Raw genomic sequence first — 15,173 nt, forward strand, 5'->3', positions numbered from 1 at the left:
GAGAAAGTCCTAACTGGGATGTTAGGCAGTGTGGAAATCCTGGTGAGTGAAGCCAGGCAAGGGAAAATCCAAGTAGATCAAGGGAGTGATCGGATACTTGGCACGAAGAGGAAAGTCCAAGTGGGTCAAAGGGATTGACCGGACACTTGGTGGGGAGTCCTAGCAGGTCAAGGGAGTGACTGGATGCTAGGCGCAATGTACCAACAGGTCAAGATTGACCGGATGTTGGTTTGGACTTGGTTTGGGCGAAAACCATGAGCTGGATCGATCTGGTGATCGATCCAGTGATACCGCGAATATTCTGATCAGTCTGGTGACCGATCAGTAACACATCAGTAGCATACTGTGTGATAACTGATCGGTCTGGTGACCGATCAGGAGTCGATCAGAAGCCGAACAGGAGCGAGGCGCAAGAGGGGCTGATCGGTCTGGGGACCGATCAGCACAAAGCCTGATCGGTCCCCAGACCGATCAGGAAGTTCCCTGATCGGTCTGTGGACCGATCAGTAGGTTCCCTGATCGGTCCACAGACCGATCAGGACACTAGCCGTTGTGACGCAATGGCTAGATTTCTTCTGTGCTTCTTTCTCCGCAGGTTATAAAAGGAGGGCTGCTGCTGCGAGCCTGGCTCTTGAGCTTCTTCCTCTTCTCTTCTGCTACAGAGCTGCTATTCTGGTGCTTGAGCTTTGTTGAGCTCTTCTTCGCAAGCTTCGCGTGAGCTTCTTCCTTCGGTTGGGACTCCGACTGAGCTGCTGCTGTGGTTGGCGTCTGAGAAGCTGTTGCTTCTTCAACAGTCGACGAGAAGGCAAGGGTTGTTTACATTTGCTGTGTATTTACTTCTTGCTTCTCTTGTATTTGTACTCCTTATCTTGCTGTTGCAAGAAGTAGTTGTGGCGAGGTTTCTCCACCCATAAGGAGCTCATATTTAGCCGGTTCTCCGGGGACTCATCCACCGACGGATTGGTAGGCTTCGTCCACCTTACGGACACGCCGAGGAGTAGGAGTTCATCTCCGAACCTCGTTACATCGGTTTGTTTTTCTTCTCTTTAGTTTCTTCCTTGTATTTCCGCTGCGACTAACCCTAACTGTAGGAAGAACGCGAGAATTTGGGGCGGCTTTTCACACCCCCCCTCTCTAGCCGAGTACGAACGATCCTAACAAGTGGTATCAGAGCGAGGCCGCTCTTCGACGGATCAACACCCGGGGGAGCACGGGCTAGAGATAGATCTCTATGGAGAAGATGTCACGATTCAACCCTTCTACGAGTCTCACGACAACTTCACATATTGGAAGGTAAGGATGATGTATTTTCTTAGGACTAATATGTTAAATTGGTTTTGTGTATAAGAAGAGTTTTCCCCTCCGATGGATGAGGAAGGAAAACCTATCAAGAAGAAGGAGTGGACGAAAGAGCAAATCCGACAATCCGAAATCAATGATGAGGTAACAAAAATTATTGAATTTGCTTTACCTAATAATGTTTTGTGCAAGATAGATAGGTACAACAACGCCAAGGAATTGTGGAACAATTTGGCAAAATTCCATGAAGAGGAGCCTAGTGAGCCAAGTAGCTCACATCATGGAGGAAGCGAATTGGGAGGTGAGGGCTACTCAACATCCAAGGAAGAAGAGGAGGAGATCTCTTGTTCAAGATCGGAGCAAGAAGAGGCATCTACCTCCGGAAGGGATGAAGAAGAAAGCTCATCTACATCCACAACCCTAGGTAACTCAAACACTGTGATTTCAAGCAAATTACACATAATGTGTTTTGAGTGTAGGAAGTTTGGGCACTACAAGAGTAAGTGTCCAAAGAGAGTTAGAAAGACTCCACCGGCACCAAAGGTCAAGGAAGCTGGAGTCCCGACATGCAAGAGCAAGAAGCATGTGGTGTGCTTCCAATGCAAGCAACGGGGACACTATAGGAGTCAATGTCCAAGGGGGAGGCAACCTCACAAGGACAAGAGGCCAAACACGTGTAAAGGGGGAGCTAAGGCAAACCCTAAGGTAACATTTAAAGCTCATTGTTGCAATTCTAGTAGGATGCATGCTAGTAGTCTTATTGCCATTGTCAATAATGATAAGCATGTTAACACTAGAAATCGATACATGTGCTTAGGAGACAAGCATGTTAGCCTAGATAAGAACAATTCTAGAAATGCTAACCCTAGAATTAACTCATCTAAGGCTAAGGAAAATCTAGATAGAAATCCCAAATCATCTAGACACATGCCTAGGAATACCTCAAAGAAAAATGATAAATCAAAACTTGAGGTATTAGAGAAAGAAAATCAAGTCTTGAGGTCAAGACTTGACTCTCTAGAAAAGACTCTTAAGGATTTGACTCTAGAGTCTAGGGGTCAAAAACCCAAGTCCAAGGACAAGAAAGGTTTGGGTCACAAACCTAAGTCTTAATTGGTCAAGCCCACTTATCATAATGTTTCATTCGATTATGGAACAAAACCTAGGGCTAGGAAGACCATTACCAAGGTCACAAGGGGAGTCACCCCTATAGTTGACCTTGATGAGACCCAAATGACTAAGGCTTTAAAGCCTAAGAGGGTCATTAGGAGGGTTGCTAGGGAAGTTATCCCTAGTGAATATTTAGTGAACCCAATGAGCTCTAATAGGTATTGGGTTCCTAGGAGCATCTTCTCTACCCCATAGATGGGTTAGAGAGTGTCAACTCCGATTAGAAGGGTAGTTAACCCAACTTTGAGGAAATTGACACTCAAGGAGCATTTTCAAGGTTTTGAGAACTTTTGAAAATGAAATGGAATTATCATTTACTCCTTTGAAGAGTTAAATGTGCCTAAAGATTGGAAATTTCATTTTTAATCTCAATAGGCATAATTTGAGAAAATCTAGAGAACTCTCGAGGAACAAAAAAAAAATGAAACATGCCAAGTTTTGAGGATAAATTTGATCTTTAAGTGGCATGAATTAATCTAGAGTTCAAGAAGTGTCAAAATTAGGATTTTGGCATTTTGGGGCAATCTAGGATTAAATTTGAAGTTAGCCAAGTGGTTAAGGATACTTAGATAGGTAATCTAGGTATATTTATTTATGCTAAATCTTGCCATGATTGTTTGCCCTCACATGTCATGACATCATGTTTAGTTTTATTATCATTTGAAATGTCATGATAATGCTTAGGCTAGTTTTTATGTCATGTTTATTTAAGTTTCAAACTTTATGCCATGACATCATGACTGTTAGGACCAAAAGTAGCTAGAGGGGGGGTGAATAGCTCGTCGCGTTCGCTCGTTGCTCGGCGTTGCTTGTTTCTTCAAAGATGTGCAGCGGAAATACAAAGAAACGATCACACAACGCTAACACGGTTGGTTTACTTGGTATCCACCTCACAAGAGGTGACTAATCCAAGGATCCACACCAACACACACACCCTCCACTAAATAAAACTCTCCTTTATGGTAACTACCAAGGGCGGAGAAGCCCTACAAGACTCAATACAAGAAGAGAGGGAAAGGATACAAGAAATACAAGCTTACAAGCTTACAATGAGTATAAACCCTAACCCTAGCTTCTCTTCTTGGCTTTGATCCGCCTCTTGACTTGGAGAACTTCCAAGATCCTTCAAGAACTGGCGCTCGAGCTTTGTGAGTCTTGTGGAGGAGGCGAGAGATCTGGGTGAATCGGAGAAGAGGTATCGAAGGAATCGTGCGCTGCGGCCTTTATCGACGCCAACGGTGGATCCCGATCGATTTGAATGTTCCCAATCGATCGGGAGGCTTTGGATCGATCCACGGATCGATCCGGCGCCTCGCTGGGAAACGCCTGGATCGATCCATGGATCGATCCGGCGCTTATCACGCGAAGCTGCGTCCCAATCGATCCAGCGATCGATTGGGACATCTGAATCGATCACGGATCGCGAGGCTCTCTGTTCGCTAGGAAAGGCTTGGATCGATCCACCGATCGATCCGGCACGCTCTGTGATCAATCCAGTACTTGGTTTTTGCCCAAAACCAAGTCCCAAGCCTACCAAACCAATACCCGGTCAACCTTGACCTGTTGGTACACCATGCCTAGCATCTGGTCACTCCTTTGACCTGCTAGGACTTCCCACCAAGTGTCTGGTCAATCCCTTTGACCCACTTGGACTTTTCTATTCATGCCAAGTATCTGATCACTCCCTTTGACCTACTTGGACTTCCATCAGATGTCTGGTCAATTCCTTTGACCTATCTGTATTTCCTCGTGCCAAGTATCCAGTCAATCCTTTGACTTACTTGGACTTCCCAACACCAGATGTCCGATCATCCTTGATCCATCTGGATTTTCCCTTGCCTGGCTCACCAGGACTTTCACCTAGCTTCACTCACTAGGGTTTTCCATCTGCCTAGCTTCACTCACTAGGGCTTTCACCTAGCTTCACTCACTAGGGTTTTTCATCTGCCTAGCTTCACTCACTAGGGCTTTCACCTAGCTTCACTCACTAGGGTTTTCCATCTGCCTAGCTTCACTCACTAGGGCTTTCACCTGGCTTCACTCACCAGGACTTTCATTCTACCTAACATCCCAGTTAGGACTTCCCAGTCAAGTATCCGGTCAACCTTGACCTACTTGACTCTTCTTCAATCAATTTCTTATTGTCAAACATCTAAACTCAAACCAAGACTCAGCTTGGTCAACCAGGTCAACCTTGACCTGAGGGATGTTGCACCAACAATGACATTGGCACATGTTTTCATTTATGATACCATTTTATGCCATGTCATCATCTCTTGCATTAATAATCAATTGAATTGATTTAAGGATGAAAAACACATTTTGATATTGAGATCAAATTTGTGTTTAGAAAATGCATGAGACCCTAGTCTAAGATACCTAAACCCATATCTCACATCAAAATTGTCATGGATGTGTTTGTTACACTTTAGATGTGTGTGAGATATTAGGATCATGAATTAGGATCAAGGTGCATAGTTCTTGTACCTAGATGAGCCTAATTCAAGAAATGGAGGATCATAGGGAAAGCTTGTGTACAAGTCATGTACATTTAGCCCTAAGATTATGGTCCTAAATTAAAAGGTTTAAAATCATTTTGAAATTGATTTGGAAAACCTTGATGAAGCCATCTTGGTGATTGCATTCATCATTGAACATTGTGATACAAAGTTGAGTTAAACTTGAACTATTTCAAAGTTTTTGAACTTTGTATCAAGATTGAAAAATGGAAGTTATTTTCATAGAAAACTATTTTTCCATGATAGTATATGTTATGAGAAATGTATCCTCAAAATTTCACAATTTTTTGAATTTTCTGGAATTTTCTAGGAGTTTCTGAATTTCGGAAGGAAATTTGAAACTGTCAGTCTGGATCGGTCCGGGGACCGATCCAGAAATCTGATCGGTGCGGACCGATCCGATGAAGCATGGATCGGTCCGCGGACCGATCCAGAAGATCCGAGAGCTTGGTGCGATCGGTGAAGGCTGATCGGTGGGGACCGATCGATGGAACGATCCAAGCGATCAATGAAGCATGGATCGGTCGGCCGATCCAGGGGGTTTTTGATCGGTCTTAGGACCGATCAGTGCGTGCCAGTTTCTGATTTTCAGCAGGTGTCTGAAATTTCAATTTTTGGGAGTTGAGTTTCGGGTTTCTAAAGGTTTGAAACTCTCCAAGACATTGTTGGTGCAATGGTCAAGGGGGAGTTAACCTTTAAGGGGAGTTTTTACCTAATTGTCAAGGGGAGTTGACGCTTAGGGGGAGTTTTTACTCCTTAAGACTTTTGAGGATTAGTGACATAGGATTGTCACTAAGTTGATTGTTGAGTTTAGTATCAAGGGGAAATTAAGAGTTTCAATGAAAGGTATGCGACTTTCATTAGGAAGAAACTCTTGACCTTGATTCTCTCTTTTTGATGTGTGTCAAAAAGGGGGAGAGTGTTGGAGAATGGGAGAATGTTCTAGATAATGTTCAAGAAAGAACATTGAAGAACATTGGGAAACCTAAGTTAGGTTATCGGATTAACCTAACTTGATTATGGTTTTGTCAAACATCAAAAAGGGGGAGATTGTTGGTGCAACCTTAGGTCAAGGTTGACCTGGTTGACCTGACTCGAGTTGACCTGACTCGAGTTGTATTTTGATGTTTGACTTAGGAAGATTGTTGGTGCAACCTTAAGTCAAGGTTGACCTAGTTGAGTTGTATTTTGATGTTTGACACTCGTGGAAGAGTTGTATTCTTGATATGGGACAAGAATAGATGTTTGGGAGATTATTGGTGCAACCGTAGGTCAAGGTTGACCTGGTTGACCTGATTCGGAAAAGAGTCCAAGTATGGAGACTTGGCAACGGAAAAAGTCCAAGCAGGGAACTTGACACTGGAAAAGTCCAAGCAGGGAACTTGGCACGCGAAAAGTCCAAGTGTGGAGACTTGGCACGGGAAAAGTCCAAGTATGGAGACTTGGCACTGGAAAAGTCTAAGTATGGAGACTTGGCACTGAGAAGTCTAAGCAGGGAGCTTGGCACGAGGGAAAGTCCTAACTGGGATGTTAGGCAGTTGGAAAGTCCTGGTGAGTGAAGCCAGGCAGTGAGAAAGTCCTAACTGGGATGTTAGGCAGTGTGGAAATCCTGGTGAGTGAAGCCAGGCAAGGGAAAATCCAAGTAGATCAAGGGAGTGATCGGATACTTAGCACGAAGAGGAAAGTCCAAGTGGGTCAAATGGATTGACCGGACACTTGGTGGGGAGTCCTAGCAGGTCAAGGGAGTGACTGGATGCTAGGCGCAATGTACCAACAGGTCAAGATTGACCGGATGTTGGTTTGGACTTGGTTTGGTCGAAAACCATGAGCTGGATCGATCTGGTGATCGATCCAGTGATACCGTGAATATTCTGATCGGTCAATGAGTATCACATCATCGAGCATATCTGGGTGAAGCTATCGAATGTTGTTAATCGATCACATGTCGTGCAGGCAACCGGACCGAGGATGCAGATGACGATCGATCAGTGACCGAACCAGCTCTGATCGGTCCGCGGACCGATCAGGAGTTTCTGATTTCGAATCAGAAACTCTGATTTCTGCACTGCTTCGTGCCAAAACGTCATACAACAGCTTCCTATGCCTCTTGAGCTCTTCTTCTTCTTGTGACAATTCTACTGGTGCTTGGCTTTTTAGCTCCTTCGCTGAAGCTTCGCGTGAGCTTCTTCCTTCGGCTGGGACTCCGATTGAGCTGCTGCTTCAACAGTCGACGAGAAGGCAAGGGTTGTTTACATTTGCTGTGTATTTACTTCTTGCTTCTCTTGTATTTGTACTCCTTATCTTGCTGTTGCAAGAAGTAGTTGTGGCGAGGTTTCTCCACCCATAAGGAGCTCATATTTAGCCGGTTCTCCGGGGACTCATCCACCGACGGATTGGTAGGCTTCGTCCACCTTATGGACACGCCGAGGAGTAGGAGTTCATCTCCGAACCTCGTTACATCGGTTTGTTTTTCTTCTCCTTAGTTTCTTCCTTGTATTTCCGTTGCGACTAACCCTAACTGTAGGAAGAACGCGAGAATTTGGGGCGGCTATTCACACCCCCCCTCTCTAGCCGAGTACGAACGATCCTAACACTCAGGAAGGGGTGGCTTAATTTTTTACAAGAGTTAACTTTCCAATTCTCCCTTTAAAAGAAGATGATCCAACACCCACAGTTGTATATCTTCATCCCCTTTATTCAACTAAAATCCACTGTTCATGGCATCGAACTCCGAGGTTGATGAACTACAACAACTTCATCAGCAGTTGGATCATATGGCCTGACTGCTCGCTCAGAAGGACATAGCCCTCGCAGAAGTGCTACAGGAGAAGGACTTTCAATGTTCTCTTCGAAGGGAAATTGAAGAACGTTGGCTGGCCGCTAAGTCTCGGGTCCGCGCTGAGGCAATGCTGAAAATAGAAACCTATTCAAATCTAGAGAGTCAAACCCAAGCCATGATCTTTTTAAAAGGAAAATATGAATCTTCCTTGTCCCTCTCAATCGAAGAAGTGAAAGCTAAGGATCAGTTGATCAGGCAATAACAACAAAACCAGAAGTTAACCCTAGATGAATTGGCACAAGCTCGGACCATGATTGCAAAAGAAAAGGAGAAAATGAAGCATACAGAACATTTTTGCCCTGGGTACCGAGCTCATGGTGGGAAGTATAAAAGAAGTTCACCCATCCCCGAAACTCTTATTTTTCTACTAATCATGAATGAGGGAAAATTTTGAGGGAAGATCAACTGTACTTCAGCAAACTAATCTTATCATGTGTCAATGAAATTCAAATTTAAGCACCTCCTATTATCACTAACTTATTTTTCTTTGATCTTAAGGTTCTTTTACAACTTGTGTTCTCGATCGTACCTTAGGTACCTAGCGATTGCGCCTTAGGTACTTAATGACTTTTTCACAAAACAATCCACATTCTACTAAGACAAGTATCGAGGATGTGCGAAAAGGTATTTTTGGCTGCTAAAACATTTTGATAGTCACGTCCTTTATAAATGCCTATTCATGGATGATTACCACGTGTCACTACCACTCATTTCTTGCGACATCTAATGACATCCATTGCATCATAAGGTACAATGTCACGTTCGCTTAACTCTGCAAATCAACGATCCTTCTTATATGGGTTGTTCCAATCCGACGGTGATGCTTGAACTTTCCTCCGATAAACCCCTAGATAGCATTAGTTCTTCACATATTGCTTCTCATCTCTTTCAATCTGTTCTTTTCGGCTATCTCTCCTCCTCTACATTTCTTTCTTCTTGATTTCCAATGCTTGTCTTTTGTTTAGACCTGGTTCCACCATGGTCCAAGAATCCTTCACCTCCTGGTATGCTTCCACTTCTTTGAGATTCGATGCATTCGATCGGGCCCATCTTTATTCCAAGTATGGAATACCTTGTAGCTATCAAATTCGTCTCCCTTCTCCAGATGAACACCCCTATCTTCCTCTTGATAATCACCTCACTTTCTTCTCTGACCAAGTAGTAGCCGACCTACGCTTCCCTATCCACCCATTTTTTTTAGCAGTAAGTCAATACTTTCACCTCCCTTTACAATAATTCGTCCCGAATGCTTTTCGGTACATGTGCGGGATGTTTATGTTACTTTGCTTATTTGGCATTCCTCCCACTCCCCACAATTAGTATTTGTTTGCCTATTCTAAAAAGTCAGAACCTGGGACCTTCATTTTCTAAACTTGCCCAAAGACAGTTTTCTTTAAGGACATGTCATTCTCGATCAAGAACTGGAAGTCTCATTTCTTCTTCTTGGAGATGCCCAATCCTACCACTTGGTCTACTGCATGTCAATCTTCTTTTCCTCCTCTCCCAGATCCCACGAGACTTAAGCATGATCCAATTTTTATTTCTTATTTTCCTAAATTGAACAGTCAATAATTCAAAATTCACAGTGGTTGCATGCTTTTTGGTCTAAGTTTCATCTACAAGAAACTGCCATGTTCCTTTAGTAAGTTTTTAGTATTTCAATGTTTATGTTATCACTAATTGAGATATTATCTATTCTGTGCAGTGGACACAGTTTTGAAAGCTCTGATTACTAAAACGATTGCCCATTCTAAGAAGGAGCTTCGCGCTAAGGAACAAGAGCTATTGGTCGAGCGGAACTTATCCTTAGCCACTAGTTCCGACCAGGCTATGGAAACTAGTACAACTATAGTCTCCATGGAACCTACCCCTGCTTCACCATCCCTATCAGAGGATGTTCCTTCGGAGCCAAAAGTGACTCTGAAGAAGAAACGCAAGGGACACAAGCTCACCCTTGCTCCTTCTCCCAAAAGGCAGGCAGTAGCTATCCCCGAGGATGTCGCTCTTGAAGAGAGGCGAGAGCCATCTTCGGAGCCAACCTTGTCTACTCTTTATTCAACCCTCTTACTATCTAGTCCTATGTGAACTAGAGAAGGTTCCTCATTGATCGATCCTCAAACCTCCAATCTTTTACCCTCTCCTTAGGAAAAATCTTGTGACATTATGCTAGAAGAATCTAGCCAGCTACCTCCCTTCTTCTGCTTACCTTCTATACCACTTCCTCCTTCTCCTTCATCTTCCCTACCTCCTACTCTTCCTATTTAATTAGGAGGTCACTTGATGGATGCTTGGTCAAAGGCCCAGAGAAAACTGAGCGAGTTGCCCCCTAAACTATTAACAGACAAGTTTGCTTATGAACAAAACAAGATACTATCATTTTGATTGATTATTCTCACCTTTTTCCTCAGTCACTTATCACCCTACTTATTATTCAGCATTGGGCTATTAGCATGCATGTTTGTTAGCAATTATATAATCTAGCCTAAGAAAATGAAGTGTTAAAGCAACAATCTTTTGAGGTGGTGGGCACAAGGGAATCTGAACAAATAGAAGTGTTATCTGCTCGACTGCGAGAGGCTCAGGATATAACCAAAATTGAACTTGGAAAGGCAACTCAATGGAAGACTATATTAGATGCTGTTGAGTCCCAACTTTAGACGGAAACAAGTCTTTGAGTCAAATTACAAGAAAAGCTGACCGAGCTAACTGAAAAGAATGTACAATTATCTGATCGGTTACAAACAAGAGAATTTGCCCATACTACTGAGCTAGCTGCCAAGATATCAAAACTAGCAACTCAAAAGGCTAAACGGAATTCTTTGGCCTCGGAGCTGGCAACTGCCCAAATTGATCTAGTGTCTACCCAAGTGGAATTGGCGACCATCCAAGTAACATTAAAAACTTATCAAGCAGAAAGAAGAGCGGTTTAACATAAAGAAAAATGAGATCTTCCAAACATAAGAGTTCAATACACCAATTGCCCACTCCATTGTTCGGGCACTCATATTGGGAGCACAAGGTGCTATAGAGTAACTGAAGGAGGGTGACCACTTAACTTCTGATCCTCCTGCTAGCTCTTTAGATTATGATCGAATAACTCAAAATGCTCCTCCAGATTTATTTCCTAAATTTTTATGATTGATCTTGTTCCTTATCATTTTGTGTATGCTCCACACAAATATTAGAATTTTCAGTGATAAGTCCTTAGTTTGTACTTAATTTCAACAAGCGTTTTTATCTTACTGTAGTTTCATTCTTTAATGACTAACTCTTGTTCAAGGTATGAAGTCTGTCCAGGTTATAAACTGGACTAGATAAAATGGGGATTGCTTAAGACCGAGCGGAATACGATACCTAGGGCAACATATGCCCAATTTTTTAAAAATCGAGCGAACTATGTTATGTGGGTTAACGTGCATTCAACTCTTAAAACCGAGAGAAATATGATACATGAGACTTATTTCTCCACACCAACTAAAATTTGCTTGAGTTGATTTTCATTTAAGTCTATGTGAACTCGAACCCTACCCCCTATACCAGGTTAAACTATTGTTCATTCTATTTTTCTGTCCGAAAATGAATCTGTTCAGGGTGAATAATCATTCCTAGATGAATTCAACTTATTATTTTCATTTAAATCATAAAGCTCATTCATATCTATGACAAAGGAATTGCACAAAAAACCAAGTCCACCTAGGTAAAAAATACCAACGTCTCGAGATAATTGTCTATCGATTCACCTAATACCATAAGTTTTGTGTTGATGACACGTGTGTGTATGTTATTGGAGATGTGCAATTCTTTTTTTCCACCATCTTACCCTCACCATCACACAGTTCACAATCGATCCTGCCTTTTCTACTGTTATGATCTGATGACTCGACTTAGAAAAGCCTTTTTATGGAATCCCTAGAAACATTCTACGAAAAAACCCTAAGGCTTTTTCTCTTTCATCCCTGTCTTCATCATTTCCTTTCCAACTTTTCGTTACTCCTCTTCTCAATTTACATAATTCTCCCCTTCAATAATGGCAGAGAACCAAGAATGGTATACAAAATGCTCTTCCGGCTTCACTCTTAAAGAAGCTTGTCATCTCCAGGTCAACTACGACCTTCCTTCCGAGATAGTGATCCCTACTCCCGAAGACCACCCCATCGTCCTCCCCCCAAAAGCGTCGCCTTTTTTGTAGAACAAGTTGTGTTAGGACTTCGTTTCCCCTTGCCCCCTTTTTTTTATTGTTATTCGCCACTACTTCAACATCCCACTGAATCAACTTATTCCTCAATCCTTTAGTATATTAAGTGGTTTTGTCGTTGTTTGCCGCTTATTCAATATTCTGTCACCTCTTCTATTTTACTATTACTTTCTTCCTCGTCTTGTATTAAATGGTCTGTTTAAATTTCAATCTTGCCTTAAGGTAATTTTATTTAATCGAGTATCAACTCAGGAGGAATGGAGAGATAGGTACTTCTTCATTCGTCTCCCAATTACTTCCCCCTATCCTACAACTTGGCAACAAAATCTTCCTTCTATTCCCAATTTAAGGAACCTTCATACATACCCGCACCTTGGGTCCGACGATTGAATATCTGAAACGCCTAAAATTTAGCTTGCTCGAGTTAACTATAGAGGGCCTACTATATATTTTTGGCCTTACTTCGGTCAACCTCGAGCTAAGTGCCTCATTTAGTAAGAAGAGATTTTTCTCTTTTCTCTTAATTCGTTTACTATGAATAATTTTTTTAATGTTCTTGCAGTGGAGGATATCAGCGTGGCTTTTCTCTTCAAAAAACCTAGAATACCGACAGAAACCTTACATCAAATAGGTGAGAATCTACTGCGGGAACGTCAACGTAAACAAACTTCCTCCTCTATCGGGTTACTTCCCCCTACTCAATGGCCTGCCTCCAGCTCCGCCGATTCAGATGTCCCTCATATTATCAATCACCGACGATCACAATCTTCTACTTTACAACTATCAAGGCTTCCTTCTCCTGGGTAAGTCTCCCCTGATGTATCTGAGAATCCTTTTACCAGGGGGAAAGAGCTTATATTTCCGGTACGTCATTGATACAACCTCAAGATCTCTATGATGCGACCAGCTAGATTAATTCCTACCTCTTTCTATCTCTAGACCGGGTATAGAGATGTCCAAAACTTCTTTAGAGCTAATAATGGGAATCCAAGCTTCTATCCCCCAATCTTTGACTGTGGGTCTACCCACGCTTCCTTTATCTACGCCAGCTTCCCTCAGTCTACCCATGACACCTCTTGCTCAAGAAACTCAATCTAGGCCTACCAAGTGCCCACGCTCTCGCACCAATCCAACTAAAAGGTCATTAGCCATTACTATCCCAACTCTTATTGATTTCAAGCCAATCCCTGTGTTACCTCCAATAATGTCTGAATATCTCAGCATTCATATGCTAGAATCCTCCTTTTCTCCTGGTCCTCATTATCGCTTTAATCAAACATACATACTACCTTCCGAACGAGGGCAGGAAACTCTTCCTACATATGGGATACTACAATTAAAAGACTCCTTGAATCCTAGACTCAAACTTACAAACAAATACAAGGAGCCCCAACATTAGAATGTGCCAACGAATATGCTTAGAAGGCACTTGCGGTAAGTTCACAATTAATTTCTCGGGTAAATTATCCAGCTAAATCATGATCTTTCCTTTACTTCTTCCAGTTTTATTCTCTGAGCCTACACTTAAGCCAATTAGTGGTAGACTTGGAACAATCTAACAAGATTTTGAAGAATCGTGTGAAAGAATTGGAGTCAAATTCTACCACTACATATGACTTAAGAAGAAAAGTAGAGGAACAAGCTCTATTTATCTCAAGTATAGAAGGTGCATTATGAGAATGTTGACACTTGGTGGAATCTCACTGCTCCGAAAGTCTAAAATTGTGCTAAGGCTGCAAGGCAGGGAGTCCATGCTTCAAACGAAAAAAGCCTTGAAAGACAAAGTCCTTGCCGACTTAGCTCTAAAAACTTCCTTGTTGGAAAGGGTAGAGCTTTCCATTCGTCCAAGTCCCCTAGACTAACTCAGGAGTTGGCCAACAAGAACTTCTTATTATTGCAGTGACAAGAAGAGCTAAAAGCTAAAGAAACCCAAATAGAGTCTTTGCAAGCGAAATTAGCCACTGCTAAGGCCAAAACTAACACTGCTTGAGCCGAATTATCAACCTACCGAGCTGGGGAAGATGAATGGGTCGAGGCAAGGAGGAGGGCCTATCTTAACTCTATTGAGTTCAAAGGAAAACTAGCCATGAGATTTGCTAAAATACTTAATCATTTAATCAGCACCAGTCCTTGAGGGGGTCGGTATCTATCAAAGGCACCTCCTCTATCATTTATAGATCAGGACCAGCTCCTTGAGATGCTTCCAAAAGACTTCTTAAGCAAATTTGACTAGTGTATTTATGTTTCCTATTGTGTAATCTTAGCTATTTATGAAAGGAAACTCAAAATTAACTATTAATATGTACACTAAATAGTTTTAGATAGCACCTGTTTCCTTTGTGTACCCTTGTATATCTTCAGAACCACCAATATACGTCCATTTGCCTCATATATTAGCTGACGAAATAGCATCGAATCAAAATGACTTGACTCTTCATAATGAATTCTCTAATTAAAAATGACTTGGCTCTTCATAATGAGTTCTTTGATTAAATGTTATGTTGTGCAAACATAATGATTTCCCGACCAGAATGAGAAAATTGGACGATCACACAATATCGAACGAAATCAATAAACGAAATACTTAGAAACAACTTATAATGAGTTTCTGAACAAAATAATAACTTCGACAAGACATATAATGTCAGGCGAAATGAACAAGATGAATATAGATGAGCATTTCATAATGAATTCCTGAGCTAAATAATGAACCGGATGGACATATAATGCCAAGTGAGATAAACAGACCAGATGTATATGAGTAATGTATAATGAATTCCTGAACTGAATAATACACTTATTGGATATGTGATGCCGAGCGAAATAAATAGACCGGATGTATATGAGGAATGTATAATTCTCAGACTGAATAATACACCAATCAGATATGTGATGCCAGCGAAATAAACAAACCAAATATATATGAGGAATATATAATGAATTCTTAGACTGAATAATACATCGATCGACTATATGATACCGAGCGAAATAAATAGACTAGATATTTATATAAACAATCTCCATAATGAATTCTTGGATTGAATAATAAACTGATCAGATCTATGATATCGAGCGAAATAAATAGACCAGATATTTATATAAACAATCTCCATAATGAATTCTTGGATTGAATAATAAACTGATCAGATCT

The sequence above is a fragment of the Zingiber officinale genome, chromosome 8B (genome assembly GCF_018446385.1).
Source record: "Zingiber officinale cultivar Zhangliang chromosome 8B, Zo_v1.1, whole genome shotgun sequence".
Lineage (NCBI taxonomy): Eukaryota > Viridiplantae > Streptophyta > Magnoliopsida > Zingiberales > Zingiberaceae > Zingiber > Zingiber officinale.